The sequence below is a fragment of the Coptis chinensis genome, chromosome 6 (assembly GCF_015680905.1).
Source record: "Coptis chinensis isolate HL-2020 chromosome 6, ASM1568090v1, whole genome shotgun sequence".
NCBI lineage: Eukaryota > Viridiplantae > Streptophyta > Magnoliopsida > Ranunculales > Ranunculaceae > Coptis > Coptis chinensis.
The window spans coordinates 8514118-8530999 of record NC_141461.1 but is presented as its reverse complement, the minus strand read 5'-3'; the positions used below and the strand labels follow the sequence as shown (position 1 = coordinate 8530999).

Sequence of the window (16882 nt, the reverse complement as noted above, 5' to 3'; positions counted from 1 at the left end):
CTTTTGTTAACCTGCAAATATACTCTTGAATGATACTTGCCATTTGAAATTCAACTCCCACACCAACCAAGTTTTGCACATCTTTTTTCAAATCAAACATACAGAATTCATCCCCATCAAATTCCATAGTACTGCTTCTCCTACCACCTTTGTAATCACTACCCTTAATCTTCCCAGGGGTAGTTGTCCCCCAAGAACCCCCATAATGTACAACAAACTATTTCACACCTAGCACCGAACTAGCCATAGTACTGGACATAACAAAGCAACAAAAAATGCTGACATCACTTATCACAATAAAATAGTCCTACTTTTAAGAACATGCAATAACAAGAGTACCCTAAGAACAAAATACATGCATATATATCCACTCAACCACCCACACAACAATTTTCCTACAAAAAATGCTTTTTAAACATAGGGTTCAATCAATACAAACAAATAATGGAATTAATGGAATAAAAACATGATTTTTATAAACAATCCTAAAGATCCATGCTTTACACTTTAAAAATGCATGCTTTGACGTGTAAACGTACAAAGTTTGAACTGACTTACAATGAGCAACTCCGAAAAAAATCCACGACCACCACAAGAGAGATCTCCACGAACAAAATTCATCGACCAACTAGCTAACACTCACAATTCCAGTTGAAATTTTTTCAAACATTTCCAATTGAAGTTTTTTCAAAGCAAACAATTCCAGGTTGAAGTTTTTTCAAAGATTAGGTGAGTGAAGGTTAAGTATTTGGTAGCAATCTTCAAGTTATCATTTTTAATGGAAAAGATTAAGTGTTTGGTTTGATTAAGAGAAGACGAACTGTCGTAGTGTAAGTGAACAAAATGGGGGGGGGGGGGTGCGAAGATTTTTCCCTCCCTATCTCACCTATTTCCTCGAGATGTGAATACGAAATGATCGAAAGGCTTACCTAATTTCATCCCTCACTGTTCGACACGTGGTGTTAAAAAACAATTCAATATAACATAGCGTGTCAAGCACGCTGAAGGATAGTTTAGCCATTTTCATAAAAAACGGAAATTACATTATTATAAAATGGGTTGACCACGGTCAATTGAGACGACTCAAGGTCAATCGATAGAAGTAGGACTAAAGCATAATAATCGATGATTTTAGAACCAATCCCTAAATAACCCAATTGTGTTTCTATAATTTTTGGGAGAGTAATGTCCAAGTTATTTATTAGTTTGTTGAGTTGATGTTAAGTTTTACTCGCACCTCAACGTGGATGTTGGATTGTTACTTTTGCTACATAATATATTTCATGTTGACTTGAAATTTTATTTTACTAAATCTTCATGTTGCTGAAAGCCTGAAATGCATTCATACGTCGTCATTTCAATTTGAAAAGTTGAGACACCTTCATTTTTGTTGAGTGTCTTCTACTTATTTGTGGTTTCATATGACAAGTCAATAACATTTGAAGTTTCGTTGTGGTTACTTTCATCTTAATAGAGTAAAATCTTAGTTCATATGTGATCATTTTTCTAATTGCTAGGACATGAATTTTGTCCAGATTTTTTACTGCAACATGAAGTTGCGTTGGTAACTGAGAGCGCAACATAGATGCTGTAGTCGGTATTTTAGTTCAAAAATTACAACATGCATTTGTATGTTGTGTTGGTATTCTAGCAGTGCAACATAAATATTGCAGTGGGTTTTTTCGGTTCAAAAGAATTTAGGCAGACTGAATATCGGTGCGACAGTGCAACATGAATGTTGCATTGAGATTTCATGTGAAGTCTTTGTAAAATGAAGTTTCTTATCAACTTTCGTACTTAATCACAGTACAAAATATGTTTAACACAAGAGCGGCGTTATTACCATTTACTAACATCAATCTAGAATGATATGAAAACTAATTCTCCAAACATTTTCATTCCACAAAAAGATGTAATACATCCATTTACTAGCGGTCTAGCGTTACATACATCATAAAAGACAACTTATACATACGCCATTTAAAGTTCAAATAACAAATACCTAAGGGAATTGTTAAATCCACAACATTTTCTATAAAAAGGCGAAGGACAAAACCCATACGAAATGAAGCACAGCCTCCAATGACAGACTAGAAGAGCGACGTTCCACCTTGTTGATGCATTTCTCTTAACCCCCATATTGGGTAGCGAGCACCTTCACCTTGCTCTTCCACATCCAATAATTGCATGGCCCATACAATGATTACAGACTGGATCGTATCCCGAAACAATAGAATAAGAATTCAGACCATCAGCACCTACAGTCAAACAGAACAATACAAGAAAATCTACGCTGCCTGGGCTTACATAAGAGTTATCCACCATTTTAGGATGACTTTCCTTGCTGGAATCCTAGTGAAGTTTCATTTCAAAACCATAGTAAGTGTGGATATTTATAGTCTATATTAGTGTGTAATGAGAGCTGTATGTAAACTCCTAATGACATCTATGTGGAGGTGCAATTTTACACAATCTATTGGAGATGCCCTAAGAAAAAACAAAACTATGGTTAACTTTTACCCCTTTGCATGGATTATCCAGGTATTGCGGTCTGGTTCATTGCACTTTACATGGAGAGTACAGGTGTTCTAAAGCTGAAAATATGTTACAAGGAAGAAGAATACCTTTCCTCCTCCTTTTATGGATCCCTCTCTATCGCGCACACAGAAGACCTGTTTTGTCTCGAACTGTGAGAGTACATAAAAATGGGCTCATTCTAATTAGCTTTTTCTCCACACTAATGTTTTAATGTTTTCCAATAACCAAAAAGGATAAATGCTTACATATACAATAATTGTCGGGGTGTTTCTCATAAGCTTGGTCTCTCTGACTTCTAATTCTGAAATATGTAAAATCTGCACCAAGAAAAAGATATGTAACAGAAACAAATCATATATATACTTCTCACAGAATTATATATGTAAGTCTATAGTGGGGAATTTAAAAGAAAAGGGATACTTTTGAGTAATAACAAATTTGGATGCAGGAAAAGTTTGAGCTAATCTAAAAATTTCACTAACAGCATTTGTGCATGCAACAAGGACACTGCCACAGCACATGTGTGGGAACATAGAAAAGAAGAGTTTTGTAGAGTACGAAATGTTTTTTTTTTTTTGCATCTCTAACATCAAAATCATTTAAAAGAATGTAAATATTATATATACTCCATATATCCACTGTTGAACTTTGACTAGCATTTATTTTAGTAGACACAAGACATGAGCTGAGAATTTAATGAACAACATAAAACCCTAAGATACCTAGAAGAAAACAAGAGTATGGTTACTCTGACCCGTATAACTAGAGTCCGGACTGGCTGAAGAGAAAGCTGACTCCTTGTGTCAAACAGACATTTGTAATACAACAAAATGGTCATCCATGAATCATGGAGCTCAATGAGGGAAAGTCATGAAGTTCAATTTATATAGGTTTAAGAGGTGAACATAATCAGTAAGAGCGTATCAGAAAGACTTATTAATTAGCTTCCCTAAAAGAACATAACAGAGAGTTAGTTGAGATTGGTTGTGCATGAGCAACAAAGACCAATTAAGCACCATGAAGAGTAAGTTCAAGCAAGCTAAGGCCATAACATGGATGTATGTGGTTGAACTGCTTGCCTCTCTGGCCATCCGTAACGAAGACCAGAGGAGGAACAAAGAAAGGGTATCTCATGCAAGTTAAAAGGCCTTAACTTGGTCATAGATACTGCAGAAATACCCAGAGACTAAACACTGCTTATTAAGTGTGTTAACGTCACGAATTCTATAATCAAGAACATGCATATGCAAGTAACCAAAAAGCAATTATATCAAAGAAAAGCTTGATTCGAAATAAAGTTCTACTTAACTATTAGGGATACTAATCATAAACACCATGCATTCCACGAAAGTTGATGGTTAAAGTAGAAAACAAATAAAGGTACTGGAAATGACAAAATCAGGACATCCATATATCGCTAGCATTGTGGGTTTGGCCTTGCAATAGTTTCACATACCAAACCAGGGAATGTTCCTATTCTAGATTAGATCCATGGGATGGTCCATTATAACAGTTTTTCTATCAATCTATGAGAGGGATGACCAAGAAGCTGATTACCAATTGCTGTGAGTGGTAAGACGGTTGAGTACAATGAAACAAGACTTTGTGCCTTACCTTGTGATCAAAGAAAATGCCCTGGTTCTCATTAGTCCCTACGCTCAGCCAAATATCGCTCAGCTAAATATCACTTCAGGGCTGCAATCTTTTTTCAATGTTTTGACATCACCCTGCAAAAGAAAATAAAATTAAAGACTCTAATTGCACTATTAATGTCAACCAATAGTGTCCATATGCCAAGGGTCCAAGAGATACAAAATTCAGCGTTAGTATTTCCGTTGCTTTACTTTGATCAGCGATAAATTTTATTTGCAAATTAATAAAAATAAAGCAAATTAAACAGAATTGTATTTCTATAATCAATTCAATACTACCTTAATGAAAGCATTGAGGGTCGGCTTAACCATTTTCTTCACTTCAGCTAAAAACTCTGGTAGAGAAAATGATCTTTTCCATGTAGCACGTAGAAAAATGAAAATGTTTAAATATATCAAGGCATAATTAAGAAAGAAAATCAGGAAAAATATAATTCTCTTACGGGCCTATGCGACGTATTTCCTTTAAAGATAGTGCAGCATGTGTTTCTCCAAAATGTCTGTCAAAAGCAGAGACCAAGTTCGTACTTAGCACACAAAAAATAAATTGATTCTGTTCAGACAATTACAAGGTATATATCAAAGAGTTCAACGTAACTCACATTACATACTCTTGAATTTTGTGAACAACAGGGATGTCACTTGTCTCCCATTGTTCATGCACGTCTTCTGCAAACATATGGAATATATATTTGCCTGTCTGGGCTAATGACCTAATCTTAATTTTAACGACTCAATAGATGCTAGAACTCAGGGGCAAAGATATTGCATTAGAGCCAATTAAGTAAGACCATGACATTATGGTTCTGACCCGGACAAAGACTCGGAGCACCAAGAATAATGAAGAATGAAAGGAAAACTTTGTTTTATGCCAGATATATCAAGTCGATCTATCTGGTATAATACTGATCGACCGTCCATATTAATATCTTGCTTCAAATACAACAAATAACGAAGAACAGTGGAGAAAATAAGGAACTTCACATGCTTTCATTCACAGAGAAGGAATATGATGGAGCCAACGATGTTAATCCCATGGGTCTTGAGTAAGAAATTACAGCGTCAAAGCATAGTATATGATGTTGTTCTAATTGTGATTCAGTGGCTGATTGCTCTGAGACTATTGAGAGAACAAATAGAGAGGAGTTTAATATGTTCTATCACAACTGGTTATACCATAGGCCGGCATATATTTGCTTTAGTTAATGATAAAGTGACATCCTAGAGAAAGTGCCTTAGCAATGTTATTTGCAAGTGGCATAGTATTAGTTGATTGTACTTAAAGGAATAAGTAATTGCATAATTAGACTTCATTGGAGTGCCTTAAAACCCAAAGAGTTAAAACCACAGAAAGAAACTCATTCCAGCACTGCAACTCAATATCATAAAAAAGCACACCACATTATTTTGAGTCCCAATATAATTAGCCCTGAACCAATAATTTTGATCATTGGCAAAGCTTAGATAGACTAACAAAAAGCATTGCAAACCTGCTGTAGGGGACGAAGGTGATGAAGAAGTTGCTTTGAGAGAAGGAAATCTCTCACAAGCTTTCTGCTTCCCATGACGAGAGAAGATTATTTGCAACGGCTAGTTTTGTGGTCAAGTAAAAAAAAACTGGTTTTTGTGTCCAAGGTTTTGGAAGAGTTATAAAATATCAACGGGGGTTTTAGAAAGTGAAACGATTTCTTATGTTCCAAGCTTATTTAGCTCTGAACAAAATGCCCGCGCGATATCGAAAGATTCATGAAAATATGATATCGGAATATAGGATAATCAAGTGAGCGAGAACGTTCTTGAGTTGGCTTTTTTATTTTTGGAGAGGGTGTAAAATGACTCTTGTTTCTGCCCCTATAGTTTCTTTCTTCTTCTGCCTTCTTTTTTTATCTTCCTCTTCTCATTCTCTTTGTTCTCCGCCTTTCTCTTCTTCTCATCTCCTATCCTTGCTATGCTCATTTCCGCACTCCTATGCAGTAATTCTAGTTGATAAAATGAGATCGAGCATTGCTTGAAACGTTCCGATATATTAGTATGTCAATGAAGAAAACAACATGAAGTTTGCTAACATCCTAACACAGTAGTAGATATGTTTTGTTTTAGCTTTAGAATTCAAACAATTGATCTTGATCTGGTCTCTGGTTTGGTGTGAGGACCTTATTTTGACTGCTGTTTTGGCTCACGGCTGGTTATGTGGTCTAACTGTCTAAGGGGCCATTTGTTTTTGCCTCTTATAAGACATTGATGTCTTATAACCTCTTATAAGATGTGGACCAGTGATTTTGGATATTTTTTTGTTTTTTTTCTTTTTATAAGAGGCATTCTACTGAAATGTCTTATAAGAGGCATGCTTTATAAGTACCAAAATTGGATCTACTACAATTATGTAAGTCTTGTAAGTCGGAAAAAGACATAAACGCCCCAAGCACACTACCCCTAAACCCTCGCTTCTATTCTCGCTTCTCTTTCATTTCTTTTTGCCTCCATTTTCTTCAATCGCTATCGCTGCCGCCGCTCCACTCGTGCTCGACTTTGCTATCTTCTGCCGCTATCGATCTAACCGGCTTCTTTGTCTTTGGTATGTCGATCCAACTCAAGCACGCCTTTCTTTCTTTCATCTTAATGAGGAATTTGTGAGTAGTGCCTTGTAAAATAGCATGTCCAAAAGAAGTACACTTGTTGGTTCTATTGATTTATATTGGTATTAGGGAGTCACTGGACAATGTGCTTCAGCAGTTTTGCTTGTGTTTTCATGTAGTTGTGAATCGAGGTTTTTTTCTTCTGATAATTGAAATGACTTTTATGAACTCACTTCCTTCACTTCTTCCTTCGAACTATGTTCCATTTTTCCTTCTCAAGTCTGGAGACATGCTTTACCAGGACTTTGTCCAAACTATCACAATGTGAGCCATTATTAGTATACTCATGTCTCAGTTTGTTGCTCAGATTTCCATAGCCCATTCCTAAAGCTAATGATTGCTTTTTCTCTTTCTCCAACCTGTGAACAGGTTTGACTAGAATTTTATCAAGGTTGCTTTCAGACTCGCTCCTTGCATTTCCATCTTGAAATGAAAATGCTTTCATTGTTTCCAATTTTGCTCTTTCAATTCGCGACATGGGTCTAATGGTCACGGAGCTCTTCTCTAACCAATCACTAGAATTATGTTCTATAGAGAATGTGATACTACCGTGGTTTTCTGGGTGCATCTTTTCCACCACCTCTCTAATTGTTCCACACAAAGCATCATTAACTTGTTTGTTCGGGCCTATGTTCTCCTTACCCACTTCGGATGACGAATCACCCATGTCATGGAAGTCCGCAAATAATGAGAAGATATCGCAGCCGATTATCGAGTTTGGTTTACTTTTTTCCTCGATAATTGAAATGACTTTTCATATAGAACGCCTTTTTTTTTTCTCGAGTTGTGGTTTTATAAGGTTTTGTAGGATCTTAGCAAATGGGTCAAAATCTTTCCCAAAGGTTTCTCAATTGATATGGTTTCTCTCATCTTATTGTTCTTCCGTTTTGGGTTGCCTTCTCAATTAGTGGTCCATGTTCTTTGTGACTCTGAATATTGTTGTAGTTCTTGAAGAATCTAAAGTTCTAGGTGAGTTTAACATTTGAGTTCTTGTACAATCAGTTGTTTAATATCTAAGCAAGCGAATTGCATTCTTGTGGAGGTGTAATTGTATCCTCTAGATGTATGGTGTTGGTGTTACTACTGAATAATAGGCATTTGAGTCGAACACTCTTATTGGTTGTGACTAGTTTTGGGAACACTCTTATTGAAATGTGATTAGTTTCATTTATGGCTGGAGAACATGCTGAAATAATCTATAAGTGCTGATTAGTGGACTCAATCTCTGCACGTTTGTTGGTTTTCTTGCAAACACACTACAACAGAGCATGGTTTTAGCAGCGCCATACCCCATCGCTAAAGGTGCCTTTGAGCGTGGCAAAGATCTGCCGCGAACGCACCGGATGGCGCTGCAAAGGTGGCTAAAAAGCGTCTCAAATACTTCAAATGCAACGCCAAAAGTGGCGTGGCAAATGTTCCTAGTTTGTTCGCATGACACCTATGGGGCTGTTAATACACTAATTCCGTTGCTACTTCATTTATGAAAATTAAATTAATTGCAAATTTATTTCAAACTATTTGCGCGCTTTGGCGGCGCAAAAAGAGAGCTTGTAACAACTAGGATGGCGCCAACAAAAGTGATACCTTTAGTCGCACAACTAGGCATCGCAAAAGGCAACCTTTTGCTACACTATTTCCGCTTGAAAGTTTGAATTTTTAGCTATACATTTGGTGGGCAACAGACGCCCATAAATTTAGCGACACACCAAGTGTGGCAAAAAATGTCTACACGTTACGGTAGAATCAAATCTTTTAGCTACACCAAAATTGTTAAATGATATAAATTCGAGAAAAGCACACACTTTATTTGGGGACGATTTAGCATTACAAATGGTGCAATTCATATATATACCGCACATTTTCATTTACATAATCCTCACCCAAAACAATTTTTATAGAACACAAGAACCCTATAACAATTCACCACAAATCATAACAAAATGAATTTCATTACTAAACCATTCGATCAATACAAAAGATCTTAAAGAATTCACATAACTATTTTTATAAAAACATCGCCTCACATAATCTTAACAACGCTCAACTAAATTAAACGAATTATTCAAAACTAAAATTCCACAAATAATGTCTATAACATGCTAATTTGAGCAAAGATCCACTGAGAGCTTCTTCTTAATTCTACTACTTCTGGCGACCAATCGACCAATCTGGCATAACAAATTAAAAAAAAAAATCACGTAAGTAAATTTATTAGAAACATTAATAAACCTAATACACACTCAAGTTGACAATGCATATGAAACTATGCACCTCCTATATGCGTAAATTGGTGCCCATAGCCAAAAGCTTAGAAAGAACTTATCAAAGTTATAACTTGATCACATTCATGAAGGTACAGATCAAATAAGAAGACAAAAATAGCAAAAAACTAATAGATTTTGAACTAAATTGTACATGTAAATGCCAAACCATTAAAAAACCTCGTGTCATAAAGTTATCACCAATGAAACAATAAAATAAGGCTAAACATCAAGTAAATCAAGCAGCGTTGCCGGTGTCGCAAAAGGAATGAAGAGCTAGAGACTACGAAAATATCAAAACCAGAGTAGAGCTACCAAGAAAGAGAAACAAGGTGCCAAGATGTGTAAAGGGGCCTTGTCATTAGTTTTCGAGCTTGAATGGAGATCAATACTACGTAAGAAGCAAGGGCTCAATGCAACATCGAATAAGTCCACTAGTGATGTTGTTGTTAGGATACTAACACAAGAGGGCAGGATGAATGGTTGTATTGTCACCCCATGTTCTCGTAAAAAGACCAAGTACTTTGCTGATCGGCCGTCGAGAATTGGCCCACGCGCAAGATCTTGGACTCCCCGCATCGCTAGCGTCGAAGTGTAATCGCCAAGAATCTCAGTTTGACCACCATGTTTCATTGCTACGCCTCCTCTATGTTGTTTCGATGGCTCGATTACGCCCAACACATGCCATGGTGTTAGAAATGCCATTGGTACCCTTCAAGTGGCTCAGTTTAACTTGGTTGTGAGGACATTATTGGTAAGTGTGTTGAGTACTTAGAGGCAGTCCCTTGAGGAGGTCATGGAGGAGGAGATTCTTAAAATTACACCCGCCTAGGAGCTCAAGCTGAACCAATCCTTGCCCGCCTCCAACCAGTTAATCCTACAGCCATCACAGAATTTTTATGTCGGCCTATCCGCTTTGCCACATCTTCGCTTCTCCTTCCATGAATGATCCGAATCCTCCGCTCAAGAGCAACTTGAGTATATGCTTACGTAAGATGATGATGCCCCCACTTGTTGCAAATCCAACGAGAGATAAAAAGTGAAATGAGGGAATGCTCGAGAAGTTTACTAAACAGATTCTATGGCCCATCGGAGTCGCTTAAAATCTGAAGTCTCGTGGCCCGGTTTTGGACACGATAAGTTACAGGAACTCCAGTCCCCTTCTTCTTGATTTAGCTTGGGCATGCCAAATTTTAACTAAATTGGAAACATTGAGAGAATTTGTAATAAGTTGGGTGGAAGCATCGTAAAACATTGTGAAGGTCGCCGAGGTTCAAACTCCGTGATGCTTGACATGCTTGAGACGATGGTGAAGGTCATTGAAGTTGCAGCTAAGGTTTTGGAGGCAATTACATATGGTAATCGTGGATACTCCCAACCGTTAAAAGGCTTCACATGGTAAAGGTTTGGCTTCCATTTGTAAGAATGATGAAACCTTTAGTTGATTCTACTACAATCAATGATGACGATTCTCCGCCATTCAAGATGGATGGAGAGCTATGGCAAAGTTTGGAATCGCATTTGTCTCAATGCGCTTATGCTTCATCGAGATCATCAAGCGAGATCTTGACCGATTGGTTGAGGAATCAGTACATTAGGTATCCCGACTTGACGAGGCATTTGAGGTGTGGTGTTATAGGTCTAAAGTTGCAAAGAGAAGGCTTTGGCGATCTCCCAAGTGTTACCAACTCATCCATGACAACATCTTCATATCACCAACTTTGAGCTCCTAAACTCTAATACTTCGGGTTGGAAGATGCAAGTGCCTTGTAATCCTCATTTGCTAAATGTTGATTAGCTTCAACTACCATGAGTAATGGAGATCAAGAAACTAGATTGATGGAACACCGAATGGTTTCTCTTAGAACTTTGATATCCGGGCGGGCGGTCAAGGGTTCGATGCCATCGCTTTCCATGCCGATGACTCGACCTAGCAACTATAGATTTGGAGCCAATCGGTATGACCGCAGTCAAACCGTGGTCAGCGGAGACAGAAGGAATATTCACCGATTCCTTTCCAATGAGAATAGGACAGAGGTCTGCTGCTGCCGCCGTGCGCTTCGGATGTAGAAACCGCTATGTCAGAAGTAAGAGGGCAGCGAAAAGCCGATGCCACAGAGGCCGGTTCCCTCGAGCAAAGCCGCCGCCAAGGGATTAGACGGAATAAAGCCGAACGGAGATAATAGATTGGGGTTCCCGGCTGAGTTGTAGTAGGTGCCTTCCCCGCCCCTGTGTACACCTCATCATCCATTTTACTATGAAGAATTCAAATATTAATAAAAGGAAAACAGAGAAAAAAGGCTTCATTCGACAAAAAGCAGAGGAAAAGGACCCGCTTCGCGGATAACATGGTTCCGGCATCGAATGATTCCCACAAGGTGCCTGAAACTCTCATTTTGACAAATGGAAGTACATCCGTGATTGTAAAAGTTTCATTCTCCTGCGCCCAATTCCTACCTTTTGCTTGGTGATTTGACTTTTCGATTGAGGAACGGGCTTGTCGCCGCCGCCACGCAGCTTCGGATGCAAACCGCTCCCGGTTGGCTTAAAGATCGTAAACATATGGCAGCCTTTATTTGCTTCTCTAAACACATTAGAAAAGGAAATGGAGTTGAAGTGCCGACATCCTGAACTATAGCCGCTACCAAATTTTACAATACATACCAAGGTGGCTTTTCAATCTTGTTGATAGACCGCATGCCTTTGAATGAACCCGAATTCAACATGCCCTTCTCAAGTCTATAGCTAGACAAGTTAGTAGCCCAAGCTCAATAGCTTTCAATTCCGAACAAGATAGATCGAAGTTCGTAACATGCACTCAAGACCAAAAAAGCTGAAACAACTCTACCCTCATTGTCTCGATGATTCCCCATGGCCATTCCCTACCCCATTCACAAAACCATCAACATTTGACTTCAAACTTCCAACAACTCATGGGCGGAATCCATGAGCATAACATATATGTCCTTATCCCGAACTCCTCCAAAATCTTATTATTGAATCATACAATAATTTAGGGGAGTAGCTCTATACATACCAAGATATTGCACCAACAAAGTGTACCAAACAAAACATCTAGTGGGGTAATACTTCGTTAACCCCGAGAAGAATAAGTACATCTTGGGTGATCTTTTAATTCATTTTAAATAAAACCAAAAGCCTCATAAATACAAGAAAAGCAACCTGCAAAACTAGAAGCTTGACCTCACTTTTAGGTCGCCCTCTTATAGATTATGGATTTGTTATTGGCGCCTTTAAGCCATAGTGCATCAACGCTATATTGATTGTTTCATCTTGGGTCAATTTTTGTTTTTGCAATCACTATGAATTAGAAATTATGTAGTCGATGTGAGGTGATGTTAAACCATTGTCGATCGGGCTTCATAATCCTTTTCTTTTTAGAAGTACTTTCCAAGTATTTATTTTTTAGTTAGGCAATCGTGACCTCCAACCCATGAATTTTAGTTAGGCAATGAGTGTTGATATTTATTTGTGCATGTGACTACAAAGATGAACCAAAAAGTAAGAAGCTATGAAGCACGGACACTGATCGCGATTGATCCTAAACCAAAGCCAGACGGTTGATCGATGAAACGGAAACAGAGCTAGAAGGAGGGTCAAGAACGCATGTTTAAGCCTTTCTATCCAACACCCACACTTCGAAAGCAAGCACTCTCCTCCATTTCAGCCTTAATAATTGGATCGATAACATGAAAAGGAGCTATCCGTTCAAACAAATTTTAAAATTGAAAGTGTGTATCTTTGAAAAATGCAAAGATAGCATCCTTAATAGTTATGATCAGCCACCGAACCGCCCTCTAGATGCACTATTGGTGGACTAGAACTGCAAAACATCTTGCAAAGCTTTTTAGCTTGTGATCAATAGCGAAGTCTACATCTTATTGATCAACTATGGGTGCCTTTCATCATTATCCATCTCATTTAATAATGGCGCCTTCGAAGAAGAGCGTAAGAAAGCCACGATCATAGATGGTAAAGCAATAGCTCATACTATACGCTCAAATAGCTTCGGTTCAACAACTCTCCACTAAACATGGAAAGGTCCCCGGCTAGTCATATTATTGTGGGGAAGTAGGAAAGATTCTCAAAGCTATGTGAATATGAAGAGAAAGGCATGTGCCGGTTGAATTAAATCTTATGATATCAATCTGCCCGAAAGTACCCGGCTGAATTGATCCAAAAGGTCCAGGAGTTAAACGCCATCCCGACATCCATGGAATACCGGTTCAACTTCCTCTTCCAAAGACATATCAATGAAGAAAACGCCTTAAATGAAATCAGCATTGAAAAGGATGTAGATGGTTTTCATCCTCCAACATTGGCAAACTTGGTATGAAAGGCGAGATCCATTATTTCAGCCGTACACCAAAGGGTTGCCTTGAACTTCTATCACGCAGCCGCATAAGTGTAAAGAGCAAAAGGGCAAAGTAGTAGTTGGTCGGTAATATAGTTGGACTACCAAGCATGCTGCTTCTTCTCAAAGCAGATGCCACTGCGCATCAGAAGTTCACTCAATGCATTCACCGATTCTCAAAGCATTATTCGTGAAGCGCATATCATCATAGCTGCAGCAGACGTGCAAATATGATTAAAGGTGACCGATCAAACCCGTGCGCCAGCTTATTGATGTTGGTACAAATGCCGCATTGATGACCCAAGTAGAAAGCTCCGCCTATAGGCTCAGAGGGTGATGTGGACTTTGAACAAGCTTGCAAAGTTGCCGGATGGGTGACTCCAGTTCCGTGAGGTGTGGGCCCAATGACCGCTGCAATGCTACTCAAAAATACCTTGATGGTGCTAAGCGTAGATTGAGCAAGAACGATCTCCTATTTATTACTTCGAAGTTCGTAATCATGTTTCCCGTGATTTTGACGGAAGTTGTTCTTGATAATATGTAAAGGTTCTTCTCCGGTAATATAATTCTAATTGTGTACTCCATTTGTTGCAATAATTGCTCAAGAGAGCCCTTTTAACCGAAGGAGGGAGTTTTTCCGAGCCAAACCGTACCATAAACCCAATTTGGGGACTGCTTAAGTAGTGTGTTTGGATAATGAGAAGGCTGCTTTGTTTTTTCCTTGTTGTCACTGCCATTGCTTTGTCCGCCTAGTCTCCCTCTTTTCTTTTTAAATTTAAAGACCCCTTTTTTGGTAACCTTAAAAAAAAAAAAAACTATGGGTGCCTTTGAAATCAAAAATCTAGCGATCCACAACACTAGTTACCTAATTGGATGATTATCACCAACCACCACCTAGAAACTCTCCCCGGATAATAATAACCTTCCTCTTCGATGCCCAAATAAAAACAAAGAACCACAAAGATTCCTCGCTTTTACACCGCCACAGAAGTGCAGGGTTATCTTCAATTCTAAGATCTCTTCTAAACCATACTATACTACTACAACCTATTACCACCACCACCACTCTAACAAGTCCACTTGACATTTTTTTTTCTTAGCAACTCAAACCCAAGAAAACAATCTCTCAGATCAAATCTATGTTCCGTCATGCAAGAATAATTACTATAGACCGCGGAAAGAGAAGTTTTTAGGACTTATAACAAGATTGCTTTTTCTTTTCTAGTATGGTTTAGGCCAATAAATGTAATGGGTCATAGATTCTCGCTTTTATCCCTTGAACTTGTAATGTTTTTATCCTTATTCTAAGTAAATTATTACCGGCTGGTGGTCAAGGGAGAGTGGGATTATGGGTCAAGCCAAGAGGTCTGCAAAGGAAGCAGAGGGGCGTATTTCCGCAAGAGGCAAAGATGAAGCTTTGGTCGGCGCAAAGAATGATGACACTAAAAACGTAAATACTTAACCTTTATCCTTTGTCCTAACCTTTATCCTTCGGCTATTCCATCTATCCTTTGCTACCGCTTAATAGGGGGCTCGGGAAAGAACCTAAGCTCAAAACAAGCACTACCGCTGAAAGGAACAAGGGGCGAGATGGATAGGCTAGATCGGGAAGGTTGGAAGCTCAACCATCAACAAAAATGCTCGAGGGAAGGGTCGGGCTCTAGAATAGCGCTTTTTAGCCATGCATGTTGAACCAAATTTTTAAGGTAACATATGAGACCGATCAAGTGTAGGAATTAGTGCTGGTTATCCGACGCCTTAAAGGTTCGCACAAAACCAAGCTTTCAAGGAATTATCAATGCCTCGATGTGTACACCTAATTGTCAATCATATATCCCTAATTGTGTGAAAAAGAAAAAAAAAAACCCAATACATCATTAATGTAAGATAAGATACCAATATTTCTTACTTGCTTAAAGTTTTCAAACCACGCACCATTGAGAACCTCCACCTGAACTCCTGAGCATCCAAACCTCCATCCTAGCTTGAACGGCCAAAACCTCTTCCAATTTAGTTCTTTTTGGGATACCATTTCAGCAAAGTGAGCTCGCATTACGCTTTTTCAGCCTTCCTCACCTCGCCCTTTGTACTTCCCTCTCAAAGATCGCCCTTTGCACTTCCTCCTCTAAGTGAATGGATCTCATCCTTCTAGCTGATGGTGGCATGACACCATGCCCAAGGCCTTTACAATATCCAGATCTTACACCCAATACCGTACTAAAAATTTCATCCTCGGCCTTTGCTCACCACCTTCCTCGCCTGCACTCAACTTTAAGTTGTCGATCCGGCCTCTCAGAAGTTTAAACTAGGGATAAATATATGAAATTAAAGTGCAATGGTAAAAGCAAGTAAGAGTCATTTAACTTACATAATTTTCCTCGAGCTACAGGACTAGTCCATCCCTTACTACTAAAGTGGGTTCGACGGTAGAATTCAATCTTTCCCACACGCTTTGTCGGGTTTCAGAGTCGCTACCAAAAAATATTTGAAAACGATAATTTATTTTAAATAATAGTACACAACTCCAAAGCAACATAAATTATGTAAATAAAAAATATACCGATTCCTCAAGAAATGTAGAAATGACTTTGAACCAAAGACAATGGTTTGTTGAGAGCTTTTTGCCGACATTTGAATTCTCGCCGCTAATTTTCTCAAGTAAAATGAATATTGTATTACAAGTTGTATTTGAATAATATAATCATATAATCAGTGGCTCATTGACTCAACTTTGAACTAAGATGGGATAAATGTAAAGAGTCTGCATTATTGCCTAATCTCAAGTCAAGAGGAAAACAAAGGGTCTCAAACCTTTAAAAAAAAAATTAGAACAATCCTTTCCTTGAACATAGCCGCACTACCACTTCAACCTCAAAAATATAATTATATCCTCTTCTAGATTTCCTTAATTTCCTCAAAACACATGAAACCAATCACAACAATAACCAGCCAACAATAACCATTTAAAGGAGACTAATAAGTAAACTATCATACCTTGAAATCTTCCCTTCAAAACCAATCACGCTAGCATCCCATTTATCTTATACCACGCCACTATAAGGATTTCGCCGTACACGCATCATTTCCAAAAAACGCTTATAGTGCAAGTGAAGAAGACACCTATATCCTCTTAAGCCCCCTAATATCTTGTCCACGACGCACTTCACATGGGAAGTTGCATATCCACATCAAACTTGTCCTACAAGAAATGCATTACAAAGTTACAAGGAATCATTCCGATATGCCATGCAACTAGAATAAAAACTTTATTACCTTTTAATGCGATCAATGAATGGTCCTCTCACATCCTCTTCCACTTTATCCCAATCACGCCTCAGAAGAGGTCCATGTTGTCGCTTACTACTCCAATCTCCCTCACCTAATTGAGTACTCCACCTTCCCACAGTCTTGCATGATCTT

General features: G+C 38.4%; 1 long non-coding RNA gene and 1 pseudogene across 1 annotated transcript; one reads left to right on the top strand and one right to left on the bottom strand.

Annotated features, from left to right (window-relative positions):
* Positions 1 to 1888: 1888 nt before the first annotated feature.
* On the bottom strand, positions 1889 to 3665 carry LOC147491272 (uncharacterized). Its single transcript, XR_015199773.1, has 3 exons — positions 2784 to 3665; positions 2625 to 2687; positions 1889 to 2210 (listed from the first exon to the last, which is right to left on the bottom strand). It is a non-coding gene; the product is annotated as an uncharacterized LOC147491272 (long non-coding RNA).
* A 6728-nt stretch (positions 3666 to 10393) lies between these two features.
* Positions 10394 to 14006, top strand: LOC147491271 (bifunctional protein FolD 2 pseudogene; annotated as a pseudogene).
* The last annotated feature ends 2876 nt before the right edge of the window (positions 14007 to 16882 follow it).